Source organism: Lepidochelys olivacea (assembly GCF_965140295.1).
Source record: "Lepidochelys olivacea isolate rLepOli2 genome assembly, chromosome: 4".
In the NCBI taxonomy this organism is placed as follows: Eukaryota; Metazoa; Chordata; order Testudines; family Cheloniidae; genus Lepidochelys; species Lepidochelys olivacea.
In genome coordinates, this window is record NC_140414.1 from 121,981,676 (window position 1) to 121,994,408 (window position 12,733).

The following is a 12,733-nucleotide window of genomic DNA, read 5'->3' on the forward strand; positions in this document are numbered from 1 at the left end:
AGCGTGATGCACACACACCAACATCCTAGGTGGGAAAATATTTACCCTGATAAAAGAAATGTCCAGTAGTCGAAACTTATTGTTTCTCTCCCTTGCAAATGTAAACTACTCTTGCGAAAGCTGGTGTCACCCAGACAGACCAGCCTCAATTTGGCATAAGAAAGGAGAAAGAGAATAAAGGAGTACAGAGGTATAAGTAGGGGACCTACAGCACCATGATTTTTGAGTGCTTTTCACTATCTATCTGCTGGTCAGATAAGTGACAGCCTCCCAAGGCTTGTGCAGCTAAGAGGGTCCCTACGCCTTGTCCCTTATTCGTCTTTCCGCGGAATTGAGTGACCGATCCTGGCTTGGCACCGCTGGAATCGAGAGATGCAAGGAGGGTAAGAAGCACCCACACCTGATCTCCTATCTTTAGTGTACACATATTTTGAAATAGAGCTCTATACTTTGTTTTCTTTCTTTGGGATTGTGGCTTTGTTTGTGTGTGTAATATCTCTACATTTAAATAAGTAGGCACTAGAAATTTTGTAACCACGTGATTAGAATCTAGCTTAATAAATTTTGGTAACCATTTGTGCATAAGCCTGACTTGTTTTCTCTGGTTTACTGTAAAGCAACCAACACAATTAAAGAACCTCAGCCGTTTTGGCTCTAAAGCCTGGCCATTAGGTGAGAGTACTAAGAGCCTAGCGTTGAGTTGTGCCGCCTCCACGGGGCAAACTCTTGGGGCACCTGTCAGTCAATCCTGGCTGCCCGCTGCGAAGGAGCTCTGAGCTCTAGCAGTTAAAGTCACGGGTGTGGAGAGGCTCTTAGTGCTGCCATTGGGGCACCTGTCAGTCAGTATTGACTGCCCGCTGCGAAGGAGCTCTGAGCTCTAGCAGTTAAAGTCACGGGTGGTTAGGACCTTGGGGCATCCGTCAGCCTAGCCCGGGCTGCCCGCCGCGAAGGGACAGTGTGTCCTAGCGGTTAAAGTCACGGATGGTATAAACGGGCATAGCTGGCACCTCACCAAACATCCTTGGCCGTCGGCTAACAGAACCCTCTGGTGATGTCGTCCCGAGGAGAAGGTAAGGTGAAATGTCACCTTCTCTTTTCACTTCAGAAAAGGTGGTATCTTTCAACGATGCACTGATGCTGTGAAGACCTGAACCGTGCACACAGTCACAGCCACTTGTCTGTGAGTGCAGTCCTTTTATGCAATTTGTGGTGGGAAAACATGGTATAGTTCCAGCAAAGGAAGGAAACAGTCTGAGGTTAAATGTTCTTGAGATTGCCCAGTGGTGGGGAAAAACCAGTTTGATCCAGTTGTTACCAGATCAGGATGACAGGGCACAAAAGAGTCACAAATGGAGTTTACAAGATGACAGACCAGACGCCATCTTGGATTGCTGCCATATCCTTATAAACTAATTATTAGGCATAACATACACGTACATTTAACAAACTATTAACAGTTTAACAATTTTCACCCAACAACTCCAGTCACAGCCTGTATTATTAAAATCAGTAGAATTTGTGCAACTGCACTGAGTATGTGCAGCAATTAGTTCTGATACATGGAATAACATGGATACACTGTAATAACAAAAAGAAAAGGAGTACTTGTGACACCTTAGAGACATGCTCAAATAAATTGGTTAGTCTCTAAGGTGCCACAAGTACTCCTTTTCTTTTTGTGAATACAGACTAAACACGGCTGCTACTCTGAAACCTGTAATAACAAAGGCTGTAAGCATAAACATCTACTATCATCACTGATGATTTCTGGATTCTTCAACTGCTGTGAACAAGATATTAAAAATAATCTGGCTAAAAGCCATTAGGACGGCCTTTGGAATTACTATGTCTCCAAGAAAATGACACACATGTAAAAGAGGAAAAAAGAAGAATCAAATCTCAGGAAGATAGGAAGACAAAAGCTCACTCATGCATTAACTAACATCTTTTGTTTAGAACTGAATCTCTCTGCTTCCTACAGCCCCAGAAGGTCCTGAGGTCATTGACGGCTGGGTTCCTGCTCCATATTCCAGATTTTCTTACAAAAATATATTTGATTTTTTTTTTAATTGTGTGCCCTTCAAAATTAATGTCACACATATACCTCAGTCTTTCCAAGGATGCTGCCCCATCTGGGTTCCTATTACAGCTGTAGAAATTTTTCCAGCACTCCTAATTCTTTTGATTCATTTGTCGCCAGTGCAAGAGGATGAGGAGGAAAGTAGGCTACATGTCAGCATAAGAGATGGCAAAACGAGAGTGGGGAAAGACATTCTTCTAGGGCCCAATCCAACTCCCAAAGTCAACTGAAAGACTCAGCGTTAGTTTCAAGAGCAGGTGGAATAGTCCCTTAAGGAAAAAAAAAACATTCTTATGCTGAACACTGTTCCTGCTTTCAAAGAGTATGTCTAGATTGCATCTGGGAGCGAACAAGACCTGTGCTCAAGGGGCTTGCACTAGCGCACTAAAAATATCTGTGTAGACATTGCAGCTTAGGATCTGAAGTCTGGACAGAAGGGTGGGGGCTTCAGAGCCCAAGCTCCAGCCCAAGTCACAAGGTCAAAGCACCATCCACACAGCTATTTTTAGCACGCTAGTGCAAGCTCCTCTAATCTATGGACCCATGCTGGAGGTGGCGGCCAGGTCGGCGGGCAGTGATCGATCCAGCGGGGCTTGATTTATCACGTCTAGACTAGATGCGATAAATCAACCCCCGAGCGCTCTCCCGTCTACTCCTGTACTCCACCGCCGCGAGAGGCACAGGCAGAGTCAACGGGGAAGCAGCAGTGGTTGACTCACTGCAGTGAAGACACAATGGTGAGTAGGTCTAAGTACGTCAAATAACGTAGCTGAAGTTGCGTGACTTACATAGATTCCCCCCCTCAGTGTAGACCAGGCCTCAGTCATCTGATGCCCCACAGCATCCAGAGAAGAAAGGCCAGCAGAGTGATGGGTGACAGAATCTGTCTGTCTACAAAAAGAAAAGGAGTACTTGTGGCACCTTAGAGACTAACAAATTTATTTGAGCATAAGCTTTCGTGAGCTACAGCTCACTTCATTGGATGCATCCGATAAGTGGAATCACTTTGCTGGAAATGTGCCTTTCTCTGCCAAAATCTTCCAGTGGCCAGTAACTGTCCTGAGAGCCTGAGTGGGCCTGCACTAGAGAGGGACTCCACATTCAGGTAGTTCTGGTAGGTATGGTACATATCAAGACTGCAAGAAATCTGATTTTGGACTGTGAGGTAGAGTGATGATCTGAATTGGTAATGTGTGGGCCCTGCCACTTCCGTCCCTTGAGGGGGACAAAAAGTTCTAAAAAGGAATCCTGGGCGTTGATGTCCATATCTGAGAGCAAATCATGCCCATTTGCTGATCAAAACTTATGTCATTGTCCTGCATGAAGGAGCTTGGTACGTCAGTTGACCAGGCTTAGAATGACTTCCAATTCTGCCTATTGGAAATGTATTTAACCAGTAAAAGCTCATTGTTTCCACAAAGTAACACTGAATAACATTTTTAAAGGCTTCCTACTTATAGTGTACTGTGTTAATTTGGGACTGATGAAATTAATGATTTATCATAGAGATGTTTCAATTTTGTATTGAGACACTCTAGATGATGGAGCTACTGCAAGCCTGTTTCTGGAATGTCTGTGCTGAATGTACTGTTTGTCATATGGTTTCATGTTGTTTTTGAGGTCAGCAGGTCTATGTGCAATTCCTAGGATTGTAATAACATTCATTAACATTTTTGAAGGGCACTCAGTATTTTAACACACAAACGTAGAAGTTGGAGACTTTCATTCAACTTATTCCTAAATGGGTTCCAGAATATTTTCTTTAGACTCATCACAATTATTAGAATAAAATCCTGTCACTTATACAGTTTTCATATAGGAGACTATTTGAACAACACAGTATATTTTCTAACAAAAATAAGGCGTGGTACAGGAACTTACTCCAACTGCCCTAAATAATTGAATCATAGGACCGGAAGGGACCTCAAGAGACCATCTAGTCCAGTCCCTTGCACTCATGAAAGTTCTAAGTATTCATAGATACTAAAGTCAGAAGGGACCATTATGATCATCTAGTCCGACCTCCTGCACAATGCAGGCCACAGAATCTCACCCACCCACTCCTGCGAAAAACCTCACCTATGTCTGAGCTATTGAAGTCCTCAAATCGTGGTTAAAAGACTTCAAGGAGCAGAGAATCCTCCAGCAAGTGACCTGTGCCCCATGCTACAGACGAAAGCGAAAAACCTCCAGGGCCTCTTCCAATCTGCCCTGGAGGAAAATTCCTTCCCGACCCCAAATATGGCGATCAGCTAAACCCTGAGCATATGGGCAAGATTCACCAGTCAGATACTAAAGAAAATTCTTTCCTGGGTAACTCAGATCCCACCCCATCTAACATCCCATCACAGGCCATTAGGCCTATTTACCATGAATATTTAAAGATCAATTAATTACCAAAATCATGTTATCCCATCATACCATCTCCTGCATAAACTTATCGAGTTTAATCTTAAAGCCAGATAGATCTTTTGCCCCCACTGCTTCCCTTGGAAGGCTATTCCAAAACTTCACTCCTCTGATTGTTAGAAACCTTTGTCTAATTTCAAGTCTAAACTTCCTGGTGGCCAGTTTATATCCATTTGTTCTTGTGTCCACATTGGTACTGAGCTTAAATAATTCCTCTCCGGCATTTATCCCTCTGATATATTTATAGAGGGCAATCATATATCCCCTCAACCTTCTTTTAGTTAGGCTAAACAAGCCAAGCTCCTTAAGTCTCCTTTCATAAGACAAGTTTTCCATTCCTCGGATCATCCTAGTAGCCCTTCTCTGTACCTGTTCCAGTTTGAATTCATCCTTCTTAAACATGGGAGACCAGAACTGCACACAGTATTCCAGGTGAAGTCTCACCAGTGCCTTGTATAATGCTACTAAAACCTCCTTATCCCTACTGGAAATACCTCTCCTGATGCATCCCAAGACCGCATTAGCTTTTTTCACAGCCATATCACATTGGCGGCTCATAGTCATCCTATGATCAACCAATACTCCAAGGTCCTTCTCCTCCTCCGTTACTTCTAATTGATGCGTCCCCAGCTTATAACTAAAATTGTTGTTATTAATCCCTAAATGCATAACCTTACACTTCTCACTATTAAATTTCATCCTATTACTATTACTCCAGTTTACAAGGTCGTCCAGATCCTCCTGTATGATATCCCAGTCCTTCTCTAAATTGGCAATACCTCCCAGCTTTGTATCATCCGCAAACTTTATTAGCGCATTCCCACTTTTTGTGCCAAGGTCAATAATAAAAAGATTAAATAAGATTGGTCCCAAAACCAATCCTTGAGGAACTCCACTGGTAACCTCCCTCCAGCCTGACAGTTCACCTTTCAATAGGACCTGTTGTAGTCTCCCCTTTAACCAATTCCTTATCCACCTTTCAATGTTCATATTGATTCCCATCTTTTCCAATTTAACTAATAATTCCCCATGTGGCACGGTATCAAATGCCTTACTGAAATCTAGGTAAATTAGATCCACTGCATTTCCTTTGTCTACAAAAATCTGTTACTTTCTCAGAGAAGGAGATCAGGTTGGTTTGGCACAATCTACCTTTTGTAAAACCATGTTGTATTTTGTCCCATTTACCATTGACCTCAATGTTCTTAACTACTTTCTCCTTCAAAATTTTTTCCAAGACCTTGCATACTACAGATGTCAAACTAACATGCCTGTAGTTACCCGGATCACTCTTTTCCCCCCTTTCTTAAAAATAGGAACTATGTTAGCTATTCTCCAATCATACGGTACAACTCCTGAGTTTCAAGATTCATTAAAAATTCTTGATAATGGGCTTGCAATTTCATGTGCCAATTCCTTTAATACTCTTGGATGAAGATTATCTGGGCCCCCCGATTTAGTCCCATTAAGCTGTTTGAGTTTCGCTTCTACCTCACATATGGTAATATCTACCTCCATATCCTCATTCCCATTTGTCATGCTACCATTATCCCTAAGATCCTCTTTAGCCTTATTAAAGACTGAGGCAAAGTATTTGTTTAGATATTAGGCCATGCCTAGATTATTCTTAACCTCCACTCCATCCTCAGTGTTTAGCGGTCCCACTTCTTCTTTCTTTGTTTTCTTCTTATTTATATGGCTATAGATCCTTTTACTATTGGTTTTAATTCCCTTTGCAAGGTCCAACTCTACTTGACTTTTGGCCTGTCTCACTTTATCCCTACTTGTTCTGACCTCAATAAGGGAGCTTTCCTTGCTGATCCCTCCCATCTTCCACTCCCTGTATGCTTTCTGCTTTTTCTTAATCACCTCTCTGAGATGCTTGCTCATCCAGATTGGTCTACAACTCCTGCCTATGAATTTTTTTCCCCTTTCTTGGGATGCAGGCTTCCGATAGCTTCTGCAGCTTTGATTTAAAGTAATCCCAGGCCTCCTCTGCCTTTAGATCCATAAGTTCTTTAGTCCAATCCACTTCCCTAACTAATTTCCTTAATTTTTGAAAGTCAGCCCTTTTGAAATCAAAAACCCTAGTTTGCAGATTTATTTTTGTTAATCCTTCTGTTCAGTTTGAACTGAATTAGCTCATGATCACTTGAACCAAGATTATCCCCTACAACCATTTCTTCTATGAGGTCCTCACTATTCTCCAAAACCAAATCTAAAATGACATCCCCTCTAGTCGGTTCAGCAGCTACTTGATGAATGAATCCATCAGTTATCGCATCTAGGAAAATCTGAGCCCTATTATTATTACTAGCACTCGTCCTCCAGTCTATATCTGGGAAATTAAAGTCTCCCATGATCACGCAGTTTCCATTAGTATTTACATTATTAAAAACATTAAAAAGGGCTCTAACCATATCCAAAATAGATCCTGGCACTCTATAGCACACCCCAAGCACTATCCCAGGGGGAGGCTCTAATAGTTTTCTTCCCCAATGTAATTTTTGCCCAGACGGACTCTGTCTTATCCATCCCATCACTTCTTATTTCTTTACATTCTACCTCATCATTGATATACAATGCTATTCCACCACCTTTACCTTTATTTCCATCTTTCCTAAACAGCACATACCCTTCAATACCTGTAGTCCAGTCATGACTACTATTCCACCATGTTTCTGTTATCCCTATAATATCTGGTTTCACTTCCTGCACCAGTAGCTCTAGTTCCTCCATTTTGTTACCTAGGCTCCTCACATTGGTGTACAAACATCTTAATTTTTGCTGTTTGGCCTCGCTCACATTCTGTACCCAATTAGGCACAGACATTCTACAGCCAGTATGACCTATTAGACTGGTATCCACACTGCCCTTCCTCCTTATATACATTCTTACTTTGTTTTCTTCCCTCTCAATGCTAAAATCCGGCATGGAGGTTACCTGGACATCTCCCAACCATCTCCCCCAAATTCCTAGTTTAAAGCTCTCTTAATCAGTTGTGCCAGCCTCCATCCTAGAAGTCTATTTCCTTCCCTACTCAGATGAAGTCCATCCCAAGAGAACTGTCCTCTGTCCATACATCCCCAAGTCCTCCTTATAGCACCACTGCCTAAGCCATCTGTTGATAGTCATAATCTTGTCACACCTTTGTTGCCCTTCTCTAGGAACAGGCAGAATCCCACTAAAGATTACCTGAGCCTCGATTTCCTTAAGCGTCTTCCCCAGCCTAGCATAGTCTCCCTTAATACTTTCCAGCCAGAATCTAGCCGTATCATTTGTTCCCACATGAAGGGATTCTTTCCTGCTCCCTTTAGGATCCTTTTCAACCTCAGGTCTACATCCTGTATCTTAGCACCTGGAAGATAGCACACCCTTCTATTCTCTGGATCAGCTCTGGTTACAGGCCTGTCTATTTTTCTCCGTAAAGAGTGCCCGATCACATAGACCTGCCTTTTCCTGGTGACAGTGCTATTCTCCAGTCTATCCCCTGTTCCCTCCGGCTGCAAGTTCTTTCCATTCCTATTCTCCCTTGTAATCCTTTTCAACCCATCCTGTATCCTCCTGGGGCTCATATTTGGTGTATTCTACATTGACTCTTCCCCTTTTCCTATAGGACTAGCTGCTCTTCTCTTCTTCCTTGCCCTTCCATCTTCAGTGACTACCTGCTGAGGCCCTTCATTTTCCAATTCTACAAACCTATTCTTGAGCTCTATTTCTCTTTCATTTGCCCATCTTTTCCTCTGCCTGGTTCTTTTAGTCACATGCTTCCACTGACCACTTTCTTCACCCAGTCTCCCCTCAGAATTCCCCAGCCCTGCTTCCATCGGCAAGTCTGAGCTTTTCCCTTCAGGTACCTCATGTCTTTGCTCCATAATCTGCTCAAACCCCTTCCTAAACTCAACCAGACTCTCCACCTGCATCTCCAAACCTTGGATCTTTTCCTCCATCAGCTCTATCAGATGGCATTTCACGCAGACAAAACTCTTACCAGGTGCCCCCTTCAGGATCATGTACATACCACAGCTTCCACATCCAGTCATCCTCATTGTGTCTTCCACTACCTGGGTCACTCCCACTGCTGCCTTCATATCTGTCATAGCCTTCCCACCTAAATCCTGTTAATCTGAGAAACACAAAACACACCAAAACACAACCACCCACAGCAAAACCAAATCCTAAACAAGTACCACAATACAAACTCCCCTTTCAAACGCCCACTCAAACTCCCCTGTTTAGGCTCTGTTTGCTGGCTCCTGTGCCACTGCCTGACTGGCTGGCTGGCTACCTTTTAGGACCCCTAGTCAGAGAAGCCCCGCCCCCTAATCTAGACCATTCCTGACAATTGATTATCTAACCTGCTCTTAAAAATCTCCAATGATGGAGATTCCACAGCCTCCCTATGCAGTTTATTCCAGTGCTTAACCACCCTGACAGTTAAGAATTTTATCCTAATGTCCAACCTAAAACTCCTTTGCTGCAATTCAAGCCCACTGCTTCTTGTCCTGTCCTCAGTGGTTAAGGAGAACAATTCTTCTCCCTCCTCTTTGTAACAACCTTTTATGTACATGAAAAATGTTATCACGTCCCCTCTCAGTCTTCTCTTCTCCAGACTAAACAAACCCAGTTTTTTCAATCTTCCCTGATAGGTCATTCTTTCTAGACTTTTAATAATTTTTGTAGCTCTTCTTTGAACTTTCTCCAATTTTTTCACATCTTTCCTGAAATGTGGCACCCAGAACTGGACACAATACTCTAGTTCAGGCCTAATCAGTGTGGAGTAGAGCAGAAGAATTACTTCTTGTGTCTTGCTTACAACACTCCTGCTAATATATCGCAGAATGATGTTCGCATTTTTTTATTTATTTCTTTTGCAACAGTGTTACACTGTTGATTTTCATTTAGCTTGTGGTCCACTATGACCGCCCCCCTAGATCCCTTTCCACAGTACTCCTTCCTTCCTGGCAGTCATTTCCCATTTTGTATGTGTGCAACTGATTGTTCCTTCCTTACCGGAGTACTTTGCATTTGTCCTTATTGAATTTCATCTTGTTTACTTCAGACCATTTCCCCAATTTGTCCAGATCATTTTGAATTTTAATCCTATCTCCAAAGCACTTGCAACCCCTCCCAGCTTGGTATTGTCTGCAAACTTTAAGTGTTTGCTCTATGCCATTATCTAAATCATTGATGAAGATATCGAACAGAACTGGACCCAAAACTGATCCCTGCAAGACCCCAGTCATTATGCCCTTCCAGCATGACTGTGAGCCACTGATAACTACTCTCTGGGAACAGTTTTCCAGCCAGTTATGCACCCACCTTATAGTAGCTCCATCTAGGTTGCATTTCCCTAGTTTGTTTATGAGAAGGTCTGCAAGACTGTATCAAAAGACTTACTAAAGTCAAGATATACCACACATCTGTCTGCAAGACTGTATCAAAAGACTTACTAAAGTCAAGATATACCACACATCTACCACTTCCCCCATATCCACAAGTCTTGTTACCCTCTCAAAAAAAGCTATCAGGTTATTTGAGAGAATTTGTTTTTGATGAATCCATGCTGACTGTTAAGTATCACCTTAGTATCTTCCAGATGTATGTAAATTGACTGCTTAATTATTTGCTCTATTATCTTTCTGGGTACAGAAGTTAAGCTGACCGGTCTGTAATTCCCCCGGTTGTCCTTACTTCCCTTTTTATACGTTGGCAGTATATTTGCCCTTTTCCAGTCTTCTGGAATCGCTCCTATCGTCCATGACTTTTCAAAGATAATCGTTAATAGCTCAGATATCTCCTCAGTCAACTCCTTGAGTATTCTAGGATGCATTTCATCAGGCCCTGGTGACTTGAAGACATCTAATTTGTCTAAGTAATTTTTAACTTATTCTTTTCCTATTTTAGCCTCTGATCTTACCTCATTTGAGCTGGCATTCACTATGTTAGATGTCCAATCACCACCAACCTTCCTGGTGAAAATTGAAACAAAGAAGTCATTAATCACCTCTGCCATTTCCACATTTTGTGTTATTATTTTTCCCCCCCTCATTGAGTAACGGGCCTAACCTGTCCTCGGTTTTCCTCTTGCTTCTAAGGTATTTGTAGAATGTTTTTTGTTACCCTTTATGTCTCTAGCTAGTTTGATCTTGTTTTATGCCTTGGCCTTTCTAATTTTCTCCCTACATACTTGTGTTATTTGTTTATATCCATCCTTTGTAATTTGACCTAGTTTCCACTTTGTAGGACTCTTAATTTTTTTTTTTTAAAGATCACTGGAGATCTCCTGGTTAAGGCAGGGTGGTCTCTTGGCATACTTCCTATCTTTCCTACTCAGTGGGATAGTTTCCTCTTGTGTCCTTAATAATGTCTCTTTGAAAAACTGCCAACTGTCATCAATTGGTTTTCCCCTTAGACTTGCTTCCAAAGGGATCTTACCTACCAACTCCCTGAGTTTGCTAACATCTGCCTTCTTGAAATCCATTGTCTTTATTTTGTTGTTCTCCCTCCTACCGTTCCTTAGGATCATGAACTCATCATTTCATGATCACTATCACCCAAGCTGTCTTCCACTTTCAGATTCTCAACCAGTTCCTCCCTATTTGTCAAAATCAAATCTAGAACAGCCTCTCCCTTAGTAGCTTTCTCCACCTTCTGAAATAAAAAATGGTCTCCAATACATTCCATGAACTTGTTGGATAATCTGTGCCCTGTTGTGTTATTTTCCCAACAGATGTAGTAGTTGAAGTAGGATGAATAGTTGAAGTCCCCCATCACCACCAAATCCTGTGTTTTGGATGATTTTGTTAGTTGTTTAAAAAAAGCCTCATCCACCTCTTCTTCCTGATTAGCCTCATCCACTTCTTCTTCCGTACTATGACATCACCCTTGTTTTTTACCTCTTTTATCCTTACCCAGAGACTTTCAACAAGTCTGTCTCCTATTTCCATCTCAACCTCAGTCCAAGTGTATATATATTTTTAATATATCAGGCAACACTTCCTCCCTTTTTCCCTGTCTGTCCTTCCTGAGCAAGCTGTATCCTTCTATATTTCAGTCATGTGTATTATCCCACCAAGTCTCTGTGATGCCAACTATGTCATAGTTGTGTTTATTTACTAGCATTTTGAATTCTTCCTGCTTACTCCCCATTCTTCTCACATTAGTATATAGACATCTAAGATACTAATTTGATTACCCCGCCACCCCCAAGTTCTGTCTTGTGGTTCACCCTCACAAAAACAATTTATGTATTACAACAATATTCTGGTGATCCAAAAAAGAGGCTGCATCCTCAGTAAGAGGACAGACAAACATTAAAAAAGAAACATCATTCCATGACAGTTTAGATAATTTCTCTAATACTGTTAAGTTTCAGTGACAATCTTTTATATTTATAATACAACTTTGATCATTTGTAATGATGACTGGGATATCGACAGCAGATGACTCAGTGTTGTAAATTACCTCAGTAAGTGACAAATCATGAGTTTAATGTCACATCACAAATTTACTTTATTTTATGCTGACAAGAGTAGTTTTAGCTTTAACTATTAAAATATACATAATATAATAAGGAGGGGATTGTAAATGACTTATAAAAGGTACCAGTAACATAGGATCTCACAGCACTCTGCTTCTAAATCTTCGCTGAAAAGTAACATGAGTTTCAGATTTTTTTTGAAAAAGCATTGGATTTGCAGATAATCAAAGTGAGAAATGGTGAGATACACTATAGTCCTGGTAACAAGTGCTTAAATTTTAAAAAAATTGTTTTTAAGTGTCAAAAACAACTTCAATTATTATCATACATGTATGTGAATCAGAACTATGCGGGCCTATTCTCTGGTGTTAACAAGAATATAATAATTCTAAAGCACTATAGATTAAAAGCTACAAAGTTTGCATTATGCAGATAGACTATCCTCTACATAGTTAAGGTTGCAACCAGGTTCCATGATAAAGCACTGCATAATCTTCCTATAACTTTGGTTTGATAAACTGATTTGGCCTGAAAATTGCAAGATTAAATCTGAATGTGAAAAAGAATATTTCTGAAAAGTTTGCAACAAAAAATTTGCACCACAAGTCATTAAAAACATAACCCTGATTTGATATTTTGACCGAATTTCAATATAGTTAAATCTCCTTGAAATTTTACTGTGAAATTTTTACATACGTTGTAATCAAGCAAATTAACTTTTTTTTTTTTGTGGATCGTAGGGGTCTATCCTGTTCCCGTTA

General features: G+C 41.2%; 1 long non-coding RNA gene across 1 annotated transcript in view; it reads right to left on the reverse strand.

Moving 5' to 3' along the window:
• Positions 1 to 12,733, reverse strand: part of LOC311520056 — a 62,035-nt gene that overhangs the window by 11,384 nt on the left and 37,918 nt on the right. The window contains exon 2 of the long non-coding RNA XR_014711463.1: positions 10,410 to 10,461. This is a non-coding gene — a long non-coding RNA (uncharacterized lncRNA). The remainder of the gene's footprint in view (positions 1 to 10,409; positions 10,462 to 12,733) is intronic.